Below are 21,248 nucleotides of genomic sequence, written 5' to 3' on the forward strand. Positions count from 1 at the left end.
CATTTAAGTTTCAGACTTCATACCCTTCCAAACATCCAACAAAATGCAGAACCTGTTACTCTCTGAACTGTCTAAGTTTGTTGTAGCATTATTTGGAATGTGTCCCTGTTTTTGGCCCTTTGCTCCACATTTTTTATTACTTGGTCCGGATGTGTTCCTGTAAGAGATTGTGGGGTATGGGCAGTGATTATCCTGCTGTGAGTATGTGTGTGGCTTGCAAGGTGCTACAGTGACATTATTACCTACTAGCTACCAGCTAGCATGGCTGTTTCTGTTCACACACTACTATTCTAGAAATCCACTAGATTTGACAGTAAGTATACATGACATGCTTTGTGTACTACACATCCTATATTCCCTTTATATTCATTCCTACTATTACATGATATATTTATTGTAGCACGATGTTCTTATATAACAGTCATGGCTTAGTGGTAAGTCATGCAGACTACTATTTCCAAGGTCCTGGGTTCGGGACTGACAGTGGGATTTTATTTTGCTTTTGAGCAGACTACAGAACTTGTCATTCAGAGTGACTAAGGCACTTTTAAGCAGTTGTAACCAGGTTAGCGCTGGTTTGCGCGGAGCTCCCGCATGTGCACTGGCGTTCAGCTCCACGCACACCCGCTTACAACAGCTTAAAAGTGCTTACTCTTGTGCACACCTGCACTATTTGCTTTGAAAGAAATGAAAATGGGGAGAAAGGAAAGTGGTGAAAAAGAGGTTACAAAGAGGACAAAGAGGGTAAGACCGTAGGGAAACAAGCTCGGGTTTTGCAGGAGGGATGTAGGTAAGGCCCATAGCTGCCCATTTCTTCATCAGCAACAGCTGTGCATATGTTTGTAATTTGGTGTGACATTTGAAACCTTCCACCCCTGAGAGAGGTGTGAGGACAACAATAATACTTGTTGTACAGCCAATTGTAATTGACAGTTTCCATGTCCAGCAGACATGTGTGCAAAATGGGCAGCTATGTATGGGGCATTATTTTTTTGTGGGTACAGAGTGCCCTTTTTTTTTTTTCTTCAGGTGAGACTGGCATGTCAGGTAAAGGAAGTTGGTATAGCTGGGGAGGTAGGTTGGGTAGGTCAACAGACAAGACAAACAAGACGCATACAGAGGCGGTGTATGACACATGTGGGGAGGTTACACAATTGACGGGGACGGATGTTTGGATATCTAGAGCCCATGAGCCCACAGATGGCAACAGTGGAACTGATATACCCACCCATGGGCAGTTGCCACTGTGTCTTCACTGCCCAGGATGGGGCTGTGCTGGGGGCTGTGTAGGCTGGGCAGCAGGCACGCCCATTAGTTGTGCCACCTGTGCCTCAAGCTGGCGTAGGGGCCCAAGAACAGCTTCCTGGATCTCCCTACGCACCACAGTCCGGACGCTACGGAGGGTGAGTGGTTGTTCTCCTCCAGCCACACTTGCAGAGTGGGGACAAGCCCCATCACCTGCAGCGCTTCCACCCGCAGGTGGCACAGGGCCACCGGAGGAGGGTCCGGACTGGGCACTACTGCCAGGTGCACTCGCCAGCTGAGGTGGGAGAGGTGAGTCTGCTGGAACCCATCTTCCCTGTTGTCCTTTGTTTTGCATTATGTCATGACTGTTTGGGTTAGTAACATACAATACCATTCACAATTAGTTGTAACAGCATGCATTAGTATTCCCATTAACCAAACACCCAGATATTCAAACCATTGAACAACAAGCATAACACATGCATAATTTGAACAGCAATACACAGTCCAACAACATGCAGGGTTGATTGATGGCAACAGGCCATCAGGTTTGGATGTATGAACAGGTTAGATGCATCAACGTACATGCAAATATGTATGACCCAACAGGACAAATGTCCAGGGGTGTTAATTGTGATTCCACATACCAATTTCACATGGAATGGATGATATGTGGTTATAGGGTAGGGTGAAGAAAATTTAATTAACACCTTCAAATACCAATACATATGCTGTACATTTCTAATAGCTGCAGATATATACACACTACAGTTCTACCTACAGTTTCCTATGTGATAACTACTTCAAGTTGGTGATAGGAATGTTACTGCTACATCAATATACATTTTCATTTTTATTCATACACATTCATATCTGGCTCTGTTCGGCTACATCATCCTGCTACATTTGCTTTATATAGCTATAGACAAATGTGGATGTTTGGTATTTCAGACAACCATACTATCTGCATATTGCAGACTGAGAGCAACATATCCAGATTTTGGGATACACATTCCAGCTGCAGGAACATTTTGAACACATTTCGCAGTTTGGTTCTGCTTGTCACATTCATTTCATTCTATACTGACTGCAGTATACTTTATTCTGGGGATATTACTACTTTATTGGTGGATTCATAACTCTTTCTCACACTCTCTCACTTGTTTTATTTTTACAATTCAGGATGGTACTTAATTCTAGGCTTTATTGACATGTTTTACCTCTAGTTATTACAATCCTTTACAACAGTCTCACTTCTGTCATGTTTCTGTATTTCAACAGGGATATATTTCACACATGTGTTTTACTCAGCTTCTGCAGCTGTACTTTTTAGCCTGCTGCAGGTTTTGTACTATTATATTACAGGTGGGACATCTTTATTTCGGACTTTATTTCAGACTTTTTCATTTCTCTGTTTGGATTACAGACTGCATCACACTTTTGTAATCAAGCAATACTTGCAAACCCTCTTACACTGTTGCTTGCACATTTTATTACTTAGTGACTACACTGCACTCTTTTGCTAACTGTCATACTTTTATATTTATTTACAGTTACAGGGAGAGGATTACTGACCTGCCTGGTGGCGCAACCGCAGCAGCCTATCACCATAGGCTCTACAGTTCGCAGAACGGACACCTGCAGCTGTAATATAAATAAAGTAATATTGGAATACACATCTCCATAATATCAGCTAGGTTAATTTCTTACATAAATAATTAGATGTAACTTAATCAGTAGTGGGGCGTTGGGCATTTGCTGGGCCTCCTGGATCCAACGGTTCAGTTGGTCCTGCTTCCATCTCTTCAGGTCCGCATGGTGGTGACAGACCTGCTCACCAGTCCTTGGTATCCCTGTGGCACTGGTAAGATCATGAGCCAACCGGTCCCACGCCTCAGCCCTATATGCTCCCCACAGGACCTGTCCCTGCATGAGTTGGGCCTCATGATTGTGGACAAGGAGCCAAACCATATATTTGGACTCCTCAATGCCCCACCTCTGTGCTTGAAAGCAACTACCCTCACCTACACCTGACATTCTGGCTGCAAGTTGGTTCTACAATCGGTTATGCTGTGTATTCCCGCCTATGGGGCTTATATATGCCGTTTTTCCCGCACTTATCTGTGATTGGCCATTTTGGAATTGTATCAGCTTCACAAAACCTGCTTTGTCATGCTCCTCTTTCTATTCATTCCTATATATTTGCTATTACTGCATTTCTAAGTACAGCTGTTATGGCTTAGTGGTTCAGCACCTTGACTATGGTGCATGGTATCCTGGGTTTGAACCTGGCCGCTGCTTTTATATTTTATGACTGTCTACACAGGCTAGGAGGTGTGTCTGTGTAAAGGCAGTTTTGTTACAGACCAAGAAAGATTAAAACGAACCAAACCAATATGAACAAGAGCGAGGTCCTTGTTTGAGGCAAGTCCAACACAAATTTTTGTCTTAACGTGTTTATTAAAACAAAAGCGTTTTCGCCACGAAGATCCGTAGCTTCTTCAGAGAGTAAAAAACAACAAGTTTAAACATGAATTCAGTTTAAAAAGAAAACCAGAGGAAATGACATCATCAAATTTCCTCAAACGACAATGAGCATGTTAAAAACTTTTTTTAAAAGATTTTTATACACTAAACATATTTTTTAACATCACAAATTTTGCTGTTACTTAATACAGTGCGTATAAATAGTGTGCTAAATATGAAAACTTCTCAAAATAGCAAGTTATAAATCTTTACGCTATATTTTCTACATGGTAGTTGGTAACCTCATGGTAATATACAAGCAGTATCCCATACAACTCAGACCAACTGTTCTAAACACAATAAAAGCATGTGTTAATAAACATGTTTTAAAACATGCATGAATGCAAATTCCTGTTAAAATACCCATGCAAAACAAGTAAATTATTGCTCACACATGTGAAGATATTGATTATTCCTTGAGTTTTGTTACTACATTTAGTAGGAACTCCAAGGCTATTCTGTCCATTATACACAAAAATTGGCATTTTATATCTACAAACTCACATTTGGTAAAAAAACTAGGTAGAAAGCCAAGATTTATTTTCAAGAGATCGAACAATCTTAAGGAACTACTACAGAGAGAGGCACCTCCGAATCCCTTTTACAAGAGAAAAGGGACGTTTAAATGTGGGTTTTGTAAGTATTGCCATGAGGTGAAAGTAGGTGAATCATTTGTGATCAGGGACAGAAAATATATGATACATCATATGTTAAACTGTGAGAGCAAGTCTATCATTTACATTGCTATGTGTAAATGTTGTGATGCGTTTTACATTGGTAAAACGGATCGTCGCTTAAGGGACCGAGTATACGAACATCTGTATGCCATTAAAAACAATAAGAGTGAAAATGCTTTAGCGAAGCATATAGGCACTAACCCAGGCCATAGTTTTCAATTTATGGCCATTGATCATGTCCCAATAAAAATCAGAGGAGGCCCTTTCTCATTGATTCTGGAAAATAGGGAGCTAGAATGGCAGTTACGCTTGGACGCGTTTTGCGATCCTGGCTTAAATAGCAACTGCAATATAGCCCCAGTTCTAAAATTAAAAAGTTATCTAAGATGACCTATTTTGGATTATACATCGTCAAACCATAGCTGGCCTGTAGGTTGCCAATGGGTGCATGATAAGTAGTATGTAAAAACACGCACATGTATTCGTTATACGGTGCAGTGTTAACAACATAGAACAAAACAAATAAAATGTCGTTATTCTTATTAAGGGTTAGCTTACTTGTTTTGCATGGGTATTTTAACAGGAATTTGCATTCATGCATGTTTTAAAACATGTTTATTAACACATGCTTTTATTGTGTTTAGAACAGTTGGTCTGAGTTGTATGGGATACTGCTTGTATATTACCATGAGGTTACCAACTACCATGTAGAAAATATAGCGTAAAGATTTATAACTTGCTATTTTGAGAAGTTTTCATATTTAGCACACTATTTATACGCACTGTATTAAGTAACAGCAATATTTGTGATGTTAAAAAATATGTTTAGTGTATAAAAATCTTTTAAAAAAAGTTTTTAACATGCTCATTGTCGTTTGAGGAAATTTGATGATGTCATTTCCTCTGGTCTTCTTTTTAAACTGAATTCATGTTTAAACTTGTTGTTTTTTACTCTCTGAAGAAGCTACGGATCTTCGTGGCGAAAACGCTTTTGTTTTAATAAACACGTTAAGACAAAAATTTGTGTTGGACTTGCCTCAAACAAGGACCTCGCTCTTGTTCATATCAGTTTTGTTACAACTTGCTCAACGTTGCCCATCGCTTAGCTTGTTGGTGAGCCGCACAGCTACACGCAAATGGGGTACGCTGGTTTACGCATGGTTTGGCTGTCAGCACGCATATTACGCTCAGCTCAGCTACGGGCACACAGTTTCAGCGTGTTAAACCACTGCTCACCTACGGGCACTCATTTTGCACCTGTTGAACCACTGCTCACCTACAGGCACTCATTTTGCACCTGTTAAACCACTGCTCACCTTCAGGCACTGATTTTACACTGGTCAGACCACTGCTCACCTACGGGCAAATGCACTCAACTTGTTAAACTGTAGCTCAGCTATAGGCACATCTGGCATTTTTTATTATTTTGTTATCTCACATTTCTTCAAAATAAATGGCCCATTTCATTACATTTTACATAAAATATAATTTTATATGTGTACATATATGTCAGGGACTTGTTTCGTGCTTATTTATCTAAAAATAAAAATTGATGTTGTGGGGGCTCAAACCATGACTGCCTGCTCTTCAGCTGACATCTTTACTGCTACGCTATTGCTTTTTGGTTTACTTTGCATATTTAGTTCTTATATGCTTTTCCACTGACTGCTAACTGTGGCTAAGCTACAGGCATGCCCGTGCAAACGAGCGCACTCACGGGCAAACATCTTTACAATTTAAAAAAAATATATAACATCTTCATTTATATATTTTATGTTCATAGTCTGTGGGGGTATGTGTTGTGTTGTGTTTATTCACATTTCCATGGACTCTGTAGTGGGGGTTTACTTTCGGGACTTTTACTCTTCTGGGGGCGTGTCCGTTTGCAGGGCTCGGCCTACAGACACGCCCCCTACTGTTTCCACGGACCGTGTAAGCCTTAGGTGTGATTTAGCATGCCCTCATGCATATGCATGACATGCTGACATCACATTGTTTAACTGCAGCCTCCGTGTAAGCCTTGTAACTCTTACATGGAGGCTTCGTGAATCCTGCCCTAAGCTATTTTTTAACACTAATTACGCACATTCACAAAAATTCAAATGTCTCTCTCTATCAAAAAAAAAACACCTGGCATGAGTGCTTCCTCAAACTAGTAACACCCTGATCATGAGGTTTAACTGTACAAAGTTCCACTACATTGATAGTGACAAATAAAATATCATCTCTGAATGGAATGTTGTTAAATCTACTCAAAAAATCCCATGAGTTGTGAAGATTATTAGTATTTTGGTAAAAAAAATGGTTTTAATTTTCTATCAATATAAACTGCTAGGGGACTGATTTTGAACCACTGGCAGTAACTATTAAATGAGGGGGAAGGATGTTGATGATATCTTTGTGAGCTTTATGAATGCCAACAATCGCTGGAATATAGGGGTATTTGATGGAAAAAAACTCAAAGGTATCCAATCTTTCACTTGTTGTAATAACGAATCATTCAACAAAAGATGTTTGAATGGCTATATGAACCTCATTTTTAGAGGCTGTAGTACATATAGCCTCTGAATATAAGGCATTCATCATCCTACCTATATAGTCAACAGTATTCATAAACACAATACCACCCCTCGTATCTGTTTTCATAATACGAATCTCACAAGTTCAAAAAGCAATTTCCTTTCATCAATCATTAAATTAAAAACTTCTGTAACTACTATTAGCAAATGTACTAAGTTCATACTCCACAAAACTTTCTAAATTCTAAAGTAAAGGATGCAGATGGGATGATTAAAGGTACTTCTCTTTTTAAATAATCTCATGTCACTACCAAACATCTGTGTATCAAATATAATCTCCAAATTAAATTTTCAAAAAATTGATTAGTGTCTATCAAGGTCCAACTAAGATTAAAAGACCTTGAAGATACAAAAGAAAAAAAAACTTTTAAAAACAGAGAAACATATAGGGTCCATTACCCATTACTGTTGATATCAGATATAGTTAAAAACAATTTGAAAATAATTAAGGGTAACATGGATTTTTTGGGTACTATAGGATTTACTCTGAAGTTTACTTACAAAAGCATTTTGAACTTAAAAACTTATCCATAGGTTCATAGGAAGTTACTAGACTAGCATCCCTAGAGCCCTTACAAGCCTAGTCATGTTAGTTCTGAGTTGCTTCAATTGTCTTTGGTAAGATGGACATAATGTATTGGGGGTTATTCAAATGGTTTAGCATCCAAAATTGCAAAAAAGGACCATTTGGTATTTATCAATGTAGTTCTTGTAAACACTGTAGATATATCAATGTGATAAATAGTATAGTTTTGAAACATAACATATAAATCGAAAGATCTGGTTTATTTGGCCAATTGTTACTGCAAGAGCTTAACCAAATATATACAGCTCTTTCTTATCTTATTTCCAGATGGTATTCATAGTTTGTTTTATCGTTTGTTTGTTGAACATTACCTTCAAGTACTGTGTGTTTAAGTTTTTATTGTTATATAATCTGTTTCTATCCAGATTTTAGCATGACAGAGTGCTATTGTGGCTATAAACATGGCAGTAGTAGTAGTGGTAGTAGTAAAATGACTCATTGTGGCTTTACACTCCACATTAGAAGTATACAATTTCATTGTGATTATCCATATTACAATAGTAATAGCAGTAGTAATAGCAACATAGAGAAACCTAGTAGTAATAGTGCAGAGTCTCATTATGACTATCCATACTGTAGTAATAATAGCAGAAGAATCCACCTACATGGAAGGTGCCAAGTGACTAGTAAAGGACATGTTTTGTTTTGTGCATATACACAAGTAGATGTGATTTAGGATTTGATTTGTGTGCTTAGGCTGCCTGTCAGTTTTGAGTAGTCTTTGCCGGGGGAATTGTGTTTTGAGGCAGTCAGTCTTTAACAATTATTGTACATCTCTATTTAACATGCATTACCCAATGAACCATAGCTTTGATTAGTACTAATTTCACTGCCCCATTGTCTCCATAGCTTGTTTTATTTATTAAATGTCTTCAGGCTTTGTTGCATTTTTACTTTAAATGCTTTTGAATCTTCCTGATCCAATTCACTTCTGCAAATTCCTGCATTTTCATATTTTTATTGTATTGTGTATTTAGCACTTTGTACTTCTACAGTCTTGGATAAAGTAGGACATTGGCAGCGCTCTTAGTTTGTTATGAGACAAAATGAGTAACCCAGTACAGAGTCCGACTGTTCATGTCCAAGCTGTAGTAGCAGTAGTAATGTATGTTAAGTGTCGCATACCTGTAGTAGTACAAAATCCTCCAGAGTTTATAAACATTGTAACAGTAGCATTACATACTATCTGTAGATATCTACACTGTAGTATTATTAGTGCAGAACCATCTGTTACTATCCACATTATATAAGTAAGAGCAGAAGCAGAAATAAAGAATTCTGGTATGTCAATCCACACTTCAGACATAGCGATACTCCAGTGTCCCCCTGTGCCTATCCATGCTACAGTAGAATAGTCTTCCTTTTTGATACTCTGCACTCTGGTAGTAGAAGTCCTGAGTATTCCTCTAACTGTACACAATGTATTATTATTAGCAGTAAAATTACTACAGATTCATTCTATGGCTATCCCAAAAATAGTAGTAGTAGTAGTAGTAGTAGTACAGAGTTCTCTCTGGCTTTAAACATTGTCATACTGCATTCTAGTAACAGTAGTAGTAGGAGTAAATCCCATATAACTAGCATTGTGTAGCAGTAATAGAAGTAATACTGAACCCTCCATCACTTTTCATGCTGTAGTTTAATAGCAATGTATAGACCCTTTGAGTATCCACACTTCTGTAGTAGTAGTAGTAGTAACACAAAAAACACTATATTGATTATATAGTAATTATATAGTAATTAGTATAATTAGTAGCAGTAGGAAGAGACAAGCTCTCCTTGTGTCTATTAATACTGGAGTATTAGTAGCAACAGCAGTAGTAATAGCTGTAGTATTAAAGAATCTACTGTGGCTATCCACATTAATTGTTGCAATAGTAGTAAGTAGTAAGCAGTCCATGTGTAGTTATCCATATTGTAATAAAAGTAACAATACAGGGTCTTGCTGTAGCATCTTCTGTAGTACTACTGGCTTCCAGTAGCTGCCTACACAGGATCAGGAAGTAGTAGATTATTCCACATAAATATCCATAATTCGGTAGTAATAGTGAAAACAGTAACAGAACCACTAATGCAGAGGACTCTGTGCCTATTTACACTGCAGTAAAAGAAATAATATCAAATGGAAGCTGCAATACAGCTACATCTCTGGATAAGATAGAGTTTTCATATGAATTACACCTGACTCCCAGACATGGCCTGTGATTTTATACAAATAGAGGGTGCCAGCATTTGGAATTGAAGTACTGAAATAGTATGACTTTAATGCTGTACTGCAGCAAAGTTATGCACACAATGTCTTTCTTGTCTGTTTTTTTATTCAGTATTTCCTGCTTCTGTAATGAGATATCATTCTTCTGTGTCACTCAGAAAATGTTGATGGCCAGTTGCCTGCTTTTGGAAATATGAGCTCATGCAATATAACACTGTGATTAGTGGAAAACACTGACTGTGTCAGGATCAGTGTTACAGCACAAATGAACCTGAAACTCCGTTTACTCTCCTGTAATTAAAATGAAAACACAAGAAACATCAGAAAACTACTTCTATAATCACAATGATGCAATGTAATGTATGTGTAACATGAGGAAGAAAAGTATAGCCAATAAAAAGAAGTGCAACAACCAGCAGAATAGAAATTAAAGCATTAAATAAAACTAACTTAGGAACTAAAATTGATTAAAAATTGCTACTCAATCCAAAGTCAACCACAAGACTTCCTCAGCTATATCCACAATGTCATAGGTAATACACAGCAATGTACTGAGCTGATTGTAAATGGAATCATCTGAACTGAAGTTGAGGTTATAGCAAACCCACTGTCTGATAAGTGCAGCTTGAATTTCACCCTCTCTCTTACTCTTGGTAATCTCAAAAGAAATACCAAAAACTCATAAACCCCAGCTATCAGAGAAGACCAAGTCCTGCAGGTGTTCTGAAAGGCCAAAATATGATATCTAAGGGCTCTAACCTCATCGTAGGATGCATCATGTATAGCATGAAGCATGATATTTCTATAACTCTAACACTGTTCAAACTCAGCCTCCAAACTGTTTTATAATATGTGAAAGAAGGACAGCAACAGTCATACCCATGCACAAGGGAGTGCCTTCTGCTGACTCATGCAATTATCAACCCATGAGTCTTATCAGCTTCATACATAAAACCATGGAATGCCTCATCATAGAACTAACTGATAAAGATATAGGAAACTTCCAAACATTGGAACCATTTAGTTTGGTTTTGCCAAAGCCAGGCCATGCCTACTCAACCTAGTGGATTTTTCTGAAAAAGTCAAAAAAGCGATTAATGAATGGAAGACAGTACACACTGCCTACCTTGACTGGCCAAAGCTTTTGACACAATACCCCACTCAGGCTGTGTTGATAACCTTGCTAAATTAGGAATAAACCCCCACTATACCTGCTGGATTGCAAATTGGCTTATAAATATGACACAGGAAGTTAGGATAGGGGAAGTCACTTCCACAAAAAATACCTGTCAATAGTGGGATCCCACAGGGTTCTCTGTGGGGTTGTTTCTATCTGACATCTATTTCTTGAAGTCAAAGCAAACATCAAGGGTCTATGTTTGACCAAGTTAGCAGATGACTGCAAGCTGGGAGTAGTCACTGAATCCTCCAGAGTTTCAGCAATCCTACAGGAGAGTTTGTTTCATGCAAATACCTGGTGTCAGAGTCATAAACTAAAGCTAAATGTCAAAAGTGCATTATTATGTCCTTTGGAAAGATGACTGTCCAAGGAAACACTCAGATTGACAATACACCCTCTAAGAGCAGAACCAATAATTAGGACTTTGGGAACTTATGTAGACAGCTACCTAGCATTTAGCCAACATGTGGAATGTTAGGTCACTCTCTAGCATTCAGTCAACATGTCTTCACAGCTATAAGGAAGTCCTACTACATTGGGCAGCTTATAAAAGTAGAGAGAGAGAATGCTAGGCCCAGAGATGTCATTGTCCCACTTTTTTCATTTCTCATTTGGCCCATCATTGAGTGCAATGGCCTTTGGCATTGCAGCCACTAGGCAACCACAGATGTTTCTTACAAAAAGAATACTGGCTCTAAAGCACCTATCCTACATGGACCACTTCAAAACCCTGTTACTATACTCAGTGTCATACAGACTACAAAGAGGTGACCTATGCTTGGCTTATAAGGCATCCTTAGACCCAGTGGCTATGAACCTACTCCAAATCTGCATGTGTAACGCAAATACAACATAAACAGAACAATATAAAGGGAGAGGTAAATATCTGAGAGGATACCATTACTCTGGGACAGACTTCCTATTTGCATAAAACAAAGCTCATCCATGTCCCGGTTTAAATGTAATTTTGATCAATGGATGGGAAATAGGAAATTTACACCACAAGTTTAAAGCGCTGTATCCAAAAATCCAACAAACACAATACAAACGTTGAGCCGAAAAAAACCTTTATGACAGCAAAGCTTTCGGGTTACACACCCTTTCTCAATACTAATACTTTGCTGCCATAAAGGTAAATAGGAAATTTACCCCAGGACTGATCCCAAGCCCTCAAACTGATAGAGGCAGTGCTTAAATGCCCCACCTTACAGTAAGGTTCTTAATACATTGATGGTGTGACCCTAAGAATTAGTCCTTTACAAATAAAAATTATTTAAATAAAATTATGGCAAGGATAGTTAAAACACTTATAGAATAACATAGCTAGGAAAAAAACAGATAACAAGGCGAGGCTTAAAAATTCTCGCCAGGGAGGATGGCCTTGTACCCTCCTATGTACGTACGAATTTACAGGTGTATGTGCTTGTGTGTGTATATGCTACGGTAGGATTGTGTCAATTCTAGCATGCATAAAGCACGGACTTTAACATTCTTTCTTTACATTCTGTAGCAGTCTGCTTATAAACTGCAACATGACATTTCTAGCTGCCAGTTTTTGCTAAGAAATCTACTGATATTTATTTCCACATCATGTATTAGCTCACTTGACCTTGTTGAGTGAGCTGTGTAACTTAACAAACCCAGACATTTGCCAGTACAATTTCACTACATAGACTAAAAATGTGCTACTCTACAAATGACTTGAAATCATTTTTATTCTTCCTAGACAGGGTATGCAGAATGCCAAATAAGACAAAAATAAGGAAAACTTACAGTGAGCTGTCAAAACCATTTGCTGCAACATTGTAAAGCCACATGCAATAAAATCCACAGTCCGCTTCCAGAACATACACTATTTGAGCAGCAAGTCTTTTCAGTTGTTGCCACACAAGGAAGGAAGGAAGCTACATAGAAATACTGCAGTGGCAAGCTAGGGAAGAGATGAAGCTTGATGATTCTAACAGTAGTATATGATTATGACAGAAAGATAAACTTTATAAAAAACTACAGCAATATTACATCTGATCTGACACAAGTTGGCAGTAATAGGCTTGAAGTCCAGTGCTGACTTTATCCATAGGCTCACTATTATGGCCATCAAGTAAACACTTAATATATATATATATATATATATATATATATATATATATATATATATATATATATATATATATATATATATATATATATATATATATATATATATATATATATATATATATATATATATATATAGATACATATATATATAAGGATTTTGCATGTTTACCTGTTTACCTTCAAAATGCCATGGTAAAATACTTCAATAAGGTTAAGCTTTAAAGGGGATATACACTATCAGAGCTTGGTCTATTAATTTTTATTTTCAGCCTTTAAGTTGTTTGCTCTTCTGAGACAGTATCCTTTTGTGATTTCACAGTGCATTGACCTTTATATTTCACATCTGCTATACCCATAGGAATTGCTCAGCATAGCATTTAACTTTCACGGAACTTTCAGTAAGGCAGTTTTACCTTCACAGGCATTTGAATAAGCCTTAATGCTAATATATTTTTGGTCATGGACATAGAGAGAAGCACTTATACTGAAAATTAACACAAAGCTCTTAACAACTTGTAACATTAACAATACGGATATCAAGTTATATTATGTTTGATTATTATTTTGCACCAAATTTGCTCTTATGCTATCATGGCCGCGCTCTTGAAAGCTAAGGAGTACATTTAAAGCAAAAAAAAAAAAAAATGGCTTAGAAGAAACAGTACTATGCATATACATACAACTGCATTTCACGATCAGTCAGAATAACTGCTGGGGTGCATAAAATTTAATGAAGAAAGAACTAATGACCAAAAGAATTTAATTAAAGGTAAGCAAGAATATAAATAAACTAAGGCAAAATTAATTATGTTGGAGATAGTTATTTGCTTTAAATGTTTTAACAAGCAAAGCATGAAGAGTAAAACACTGGATTCCAAACATGATGAGAAGCAGAAGAGAGACTGCAGGAGGAAGCATAAACTGACAGTACTGTTTTATATCTGGGGGAAGAAGGGGCAATGAAATGGCAGGGCATCTTGGCTAGGGTAACACAGCATGGTATTATGGTGGAATGCTGTAGAGCATAGGTCTTTGAAAATGGAGATAGATGAAGATAAGCTTTGGAAGATGATCTTGAAGGAGAATGAAAAACATATAACCATGGGCGAGTTTGAAGCACCCAGTTAACTTGGCAGTGCTGTACCACATACTGAAAAAAAATAAAATGATCATGAATTTGATCCAAAAGTGTGGGGGATTTATATAATTTTTAAAACTCCACTTGTGGAAAATACAGATGTTGTATCTGGTCTGAGCAATGCTGGATAAGGTTGTCATGTTTCTATAATGCTCATAGCCTGAACTGGAGCCAGTATGCCATAGACAGGTAGGCCACAGGCTTTGGCAAGTTATTTAAAAAAGGTTATGAAGGCAATAATAAAAGGGGAAGACTTAATGGAGAAGGTGAAAGGGGCAGTATTCAGTCAGGAAGTATGTACAACGAAGGAGAAAAGCGGAAGAAATAATGTATTTATGGTTCACCGTGAAAGTCATAAAATAAAAAGAAAAACCTATTAGTTAATGAATATTGGAGGGCAGGGTGAGACGGCGGGAACCTGGAAATGAATCAAGGTACTGAAGGTGATAGGAGTACCAAAGTCACAGTGAAAAGGAGGCTGGTACAGATACATGAACTTATGCCATGATGTCAAAAGCCATATGTATGACACGTCGATTTTCTGTAGGGATTTACAAAAATAAATCAAAGTAAAACATATCTGTTTCTCTAATTATTGCATGTAGTTGCACATGTGATTTTTGTCACTGCTTCCCAAGTAACTTAGGCAGCTATTGGGCTTGCAGTCCAAAGGACCATTGAAGAAGCCTAGACAAAACTTTCATTTGCCCTTAAGCACTATTTCATTACACAACAGGTAAACAAGGGCAGACGATTCAAACTCTGCACCACAACTCACAACCTTAACCCTTTGCACCAACTGCCAAACTTAATGCATTGCAAATATCCTACACTGTTTGTCGTTAAGGGTAGTCATCTGCATATACCCTATGGGCTCCAACAGGATATATCTGCACAGCAGACTATAGCATGTACAGTGAAGATTCTGGCTTAACTGGGTCTTTCTTGTATTTTTTACTGAATGGTTTGTCCGTGTGACTTTTTTACCCTTTTCTTTGTATTACTATTTGAGATATTTTATAGGTACCCTTATGTTTGTAGAAATCAATCTTGATTTTATGCTTTTTGCTTCTACAGTATAGCAAAACAATCAATTTAGTGTGCACTGATGAGGTTAATAATAAGGCCAAAATATGCAGGTCTCAAACTAGTGGAGTTTGACTTTAAAGGCCTGAATACATCTATATAGACATAAAAAGCAAGAAAGAAAAAAGTCATGGGCATTCAGAAACCATGTTTCTGAAACAGTGTATGTCATTAATCTGTTATTTGCATATGTCCCATAGACCTCCACTACAGGAGATTAAAGGTATCACACAGTGAAGGCTCCATCCTGGCTGGAGCTTTCTTGCAGTTTTTATGGAATGAGTCTGTGTAATCTTCTTACTCTTTGGTATGGCTACTTGTATAGAAGGTGGCCTGCTGTAATTTGGTGCAATAAAAGTGGAATAAAGAGATTATATAGCACAGAATGTCATTTGCTTATAAAGAAATAACATAAAAAACTGTGCTTTCAATCAGAAGTGTGAGATGTAGTAATGGAAGTCTTGCCAATTTCAAAAATAAAAACTGAAATTAAATCAAAATAAAAGAAAAAATTACATTTTCTAAAATTAAATTTGCCATTATACTTTTTACACTTTTCAAGCATCACCCCATACCTCCTAACATGGTGAGCCTTGCCCCCACACACACCTCCCACATACACCTCCTGCAAAATATATATATATATATATATATATATATATATATATATATATATATATATATATATATATATATATATATATATATATATATATATATATATATATATATATATATATATATATAATATATATATGTATATCTATATATATCTATATCTATATATATATATATATATATATAAAATATATATATATAAAATATATATATATATATATATATATATATATATATATAAACAGCTGCTTTTGTCAGAACGTTTGTTGACATATGTTTCGTTGCCTCAGTTTGATTGACTAAACAGGTGGTTGACATATGTCAACAAAATTAACATATTGGACAATTCCTGGGGTTGGGTAATTTGGCATTTCCCTGAGAATTGTACAATCTTCTAATTAAAATATATAATTAACAGAGAATGTGGGGAGTGCAGAGAGGCAAGCTCCCGTACAATTTATGACATTTTTTTTTTAATTTTGTTTAAATGTTTTTGCATTTGCCAAGACAGATGCTCTGGGCATGCATAGAAGCATATTGATGTGAATAATGTCAGTCATTTGATATTGACATTATTCACATCAGTAACTGTGCCATTCAATAAAGGTAAGTAAATCCTTATATATATATATATATATATATATATATATATATAGAAAGAGAGAGAAAGAGAGAGAGAGACAGTATATATTGACATACTTTGCAATTTGGAATTTGCATAATGCTAAACCAGACAAAATCGAGATTATAATTGCAAAAGTTGATTACATTAAAACTTTAGAATGGCGAATGTTGAAATACTGAAATGCCTAAAAGCTATAAATAAGAGTCTATGCATTTAAGATGCTGCACATTATACAATACAAAACAAATGGCTACCATTAAGTTACAAAGTATGCTAAGAACAGAAGAGATATTCACAGAAAAATATCAAACAAGTAAACAATTTTTACTAATATAACTAAGTTTATGATTAACGAGGAAAATTATATTGAAAATTATTACTGCTCTAAGTAGAAATTAAACCAGAAGTAGATAGAAATCAGGCAGCAACTGAATGTGCCAAAAAACAAAAGAAAGAATATAAGCTGAGGGATCAGATGAGAAGGCAATAAATGTGGAAAAAGCATAAATATAGTTGCAAGTATAGAAATATTATTTTAACATACTGTCACTGCATTGACCACTATTTTACATACATTGATGCACAGTTTTTTTGCCTTGTTTAAGCCATACCTCCTCAATCTTTGGCTCACAGATTTGTTGGGGTCTTTACCACTGAATTACAGGTCTTGGCTTTAAAACTTGTAACCACTTTTATTGTTTTCAAGCTAGCATTAGTTAAAAGCTGATAAACCATTAGTTCTTCTACAAATATTAGATTTATGGTTTACTTTCTATTATTTTTATCATGTTGTTTAAAGAAATTTCCTGCTTTTAAATTCAAGTTTTAGACAGGTAAAATTGGTATTTTTAAGTGGTGTATAATACTTCAAAGCATCTGGTTTAATGTTTTAATTAACTGATTCTTTTATTGTAATTGATGAGTTTTAATTGACTAATTGGCTTAGCAGTTTAGTATAAATATACTGCATTGCCATAATGGTATTGTAACTTGATAAAGCCTGGGATCGCCAGGCGAAAGCGCTTGTTTCATTCTGCATTAAAGAAGATTTTCTTTCTAACGCTGTTTCTGGAGTTGGATTTCTACTAATTTTATCCATTTTTGCAAGGAGTTTTCTCAGTGAAACGTTTCAACTACTGGCACTTGGTTTTACAACTACTGTTGGTCCTAGAAGCTTGGGCACACTGACTTCTCGCCAGTACTGTTTCTTAGTTTATTTTTTGCCTCATTTCTTCGTAAGTATAGAAATATTTTGGAAGAACCTCATGTTGATCAGGAACGAATGCAGGAATGGTTAAGGAAGGACAAATTCAAACCAAGAGATGAACGACTAATATTGGCGGCTCAAGATAGTGAGCTGTGTACACATTGGTTTATAAATTCCATTGAACATGTGGGAGAAACAGACAGATGTAGGTTTTGCAAAACCAAACTGAAAACAGTTGCACACCTTGTTGCTGTTTGCGACATACTAATGGCAGAAGAACTGTATACTGAAAGGCTTAATAATGTGGCAAAACTGTTGCACTGGGGATTGTGCAAACATTATGGTATTGAAGTGGTTGAAAAACACTGGAAGCATGAGCCACAAAGCATCATAGAAAATTAAAAAGTCTACATCACATGGGATCATCCATTATCAACAGTTCAAAAGACAGATGCTAGAAAACCAGATATAGTGATCCAAGAAAAGAAGACAAGAGTAGCATTGATCATTGAAATTGCCACAACCAGTGACTACAGTGTCTTGTGTACAGAGAAACACAAAGTCATAAAATATCAGGATCTGCAGACAGAAATGAGAGCAATGTGGAAGAAAGATACCCAGACAGTTCCAATAGTAGTAGGAGCAACAGATCTTATAAAAAAGAATTTACAGTCATATTTAGATATGTTAATATACTGCGGTGGTGGTGCTGCGGTAGTGTTGTCACCTCATAGCAAGATGTTGTCCCGTTTGATTCTCAGCTAGAGCATCTTCTGTGTGGAAGTGTACGTGAATGGGGTGTGCCTTTGTTGAAGGTTGTCCGTCAGGGCTGGTAACCCGGTACGGAAAAATCCACTACCAATCATTAGCGGACCGGAGTTCTGCTGTGGCGACACCTAACCGAGAAAAGCCGAAAGACACAAACAGTTTAGATATGTTAATAATACATGTAACTCCATATGAATTGCAGAAGGAGGCATTTCTGGGCACATTGCGGGTGCTGCAAAGAGCACTTTTGGCTGACATTAATGATTGAAGCAAGGTTTACCTTTATAAAGTTGTAAATCATATTGTCGATCAGCCCATTGTGCGAACCGAAATGACAAATTCTGCATGTTGAACGTCCCCAAAGGTTGAAATTCAGCAAATTAAACTGCAGATTCTCTGAGTTTCGAACTCCAATGTTGAACACACAATGTAATGCCCCCCTGCACCCCCCATGTGGGGGGGGGTTGTGTCCCCCTCTTTAATATTCTAACTCCGAGATCGCACTACAGTGGAGAAAGGATCCATTTTCCGATCCCCACTATAGTGCAAATCTACACCCAAAATGTGCATTCGCTCATTGCACATTTGAAGCATTGTGTTATTTACTTTACAAAAACTGGAAAATTTCCTTTCAAACTTTTCACTTTCACACATGTGCAGTATGCACATATAAAGGTAAACCTTGAAACAATACTAATTTCATGAACTTTAATTATACTTTGATTTAGGAATGGGGTCCATTTCCATCATGGTATTAGAAACCCAAAAGACTTCGAGAAATTAAGAGTGAAATGGTTGACAGACCTTTTTCTGACACTATCTCGGTTTGGGCAGAAATGACAATGTTCATAGGTTCATAGGTAGGTACTAGGCTATCTGCCTGAGGGAATTTATAAGCCTAGCCAGAGTGGGTTGGCTTTTGCTGCCCCATTGATTAATTAACTGAGCCTCTGTCAAGCAGAGCCAATGAAGTGATCCCAGTGGTGCATTTTCTGTTACCCATCCACTTGTCAAGGTTTCTCTTGAAGAGTGTTAGTGAGGGGCTCTGCCTAATGTAGTTACGAATTTCGTTCCAAAGCACAAGGAGCCTCTGTAACAGAAATCTATCCCTCCAGCATGTTCAATTTATTGTTGTGGCATGGTTTAGCACACTAGAGCATGTGGCTCACAGTGACTTGGATTTCTTTAGGTGGAGCATGTCCATCAATTCTGAGTTGGACATGGCTTTGTAAGTCAGGCAGAGATCACCTCTGAGTAAGTGGTATGCCACTGAGTACAGCCGGAGTTTTTTCAGTCGGGCTGCATAGGACATATGTTTGAGGCCAGTAATCCTCTTGGTGAGGTACTTTTGTGGTCTTTCCAGCTGTTGGAAGTGTCTTGTGAGGTGCATCCCAAATGGGGCATTGTACTCTATGATGGGTCTGATAAGAGATGAGAAGAGGGGCCCTATAACCTCTTTATTTCTAGATGTGAACCCTTTAGTAATTAGATGGGCCACATAGAAGGATTTCCTAACTACTTTGGCAATATGATTGTCAAAGGAGAGATTACTATCTACCTGTGTCCCCAGATCTCTTATTACCTCTTCTGTATTAAGGGGGCTGCCACCTATGTGGTAATTAGTTGGTGTTTTGCTTTTCCCAAATGGGATGACTATGCATTTTTTGGCATTTAGCTTGAGGCCATGACTTTGACACCAGGTGTCTGTCTCAGTAAGGCCCTTTTGGGGGATGTCCATGTCAGCCGGAGAGTCAGTTATGGCTCCCAGTTTGCAGTCATCTGCAAACTTGGTTAGCCATAGTCCTCCTGTGTTTGTCTGTACTTCTGAGAAGTATATGCTGAACGGTAGAGGTCCCAGGAAAGAGCCTTGCAGGACACCACTTGTGACTGGTTTAGAGTCGGACCTGGAGCCCGCTATTCTTACTGTGTGAGTTCTGTCTGTAAGCCAGTTGGCAATCCATCTTGTGATGTAGGGGTTTATGTTCAGGCTGGTGAGTTTTTCTGTAATACCCGAGTGGGGAATGGTGTCAAAAGTCTTGGTGAGGTCAAGGTAGGCTGTGTGAACCACCTTTCCCCCATCTATGGCATTGGTGACTGTCTCGAAGAAGTCAATCAGGTTTAGTAAGCATGCTCTGCCCTTAACAAAGCCGAACTGGGTTGGGTCAAGTGTTTGGAGGTTCCCAATGTCTTTGTTAATGAGCTCCGTGATGATGCGCTCTGTAGCCTTGCAGACCAGGCTAGCCAGGCTTATGGGTTGATAGTTACCAGGGTCAGTTGTGGCCTCTCCTTTGTGGAGCAGAATAACCATTGCTATGTGCCATTCTATGGGCACATAGCCTGTGGCGAGGCTGAGGTTGAACAGCATGTTTAGGTGGGGGGTTAGTTCATTCTGTAGTTCATGCAAGATGCAGCCTGGGAGACCATTTGCCCCACTGATGCTGTGTTTTTGGCCTTTGAAAGGGCTGTTTTCACCTGTGCATCTGTGATTTCCAGGACACTACACATTTCTCGTATTGTTGTGGGCCCTTTTGGGGGTGAGGGGGGGTGAACTTTGCACTGAATTTATCTGTCAGGAGGTTGGAAAATATCGGTAGGTTCAGTATATTTTCTGCTTTTTTGCACTAGCTCAGTATATATCTGTGAGTTGCCACTTAGATTCTTAACATAACTAAAGAAGGCTTTGTGGTTATCTTCTGAATCC

This window comes from Protopterus annectens, chromosome 12.part0, assembly GCF_019279795.1.
Source record: "Protopterus annectens isolate FY-2018-M chromosome 12.part0, PAN1.0, whole genome shotgun sequence".
In the NCBI taxonomy this organism is placed as follows: domain Eukaryota; kingdom Metazoa; phylum Chordata; order Ceratodontiformes; family Protopteridae; genus Protopterus; species Protopterus annectens.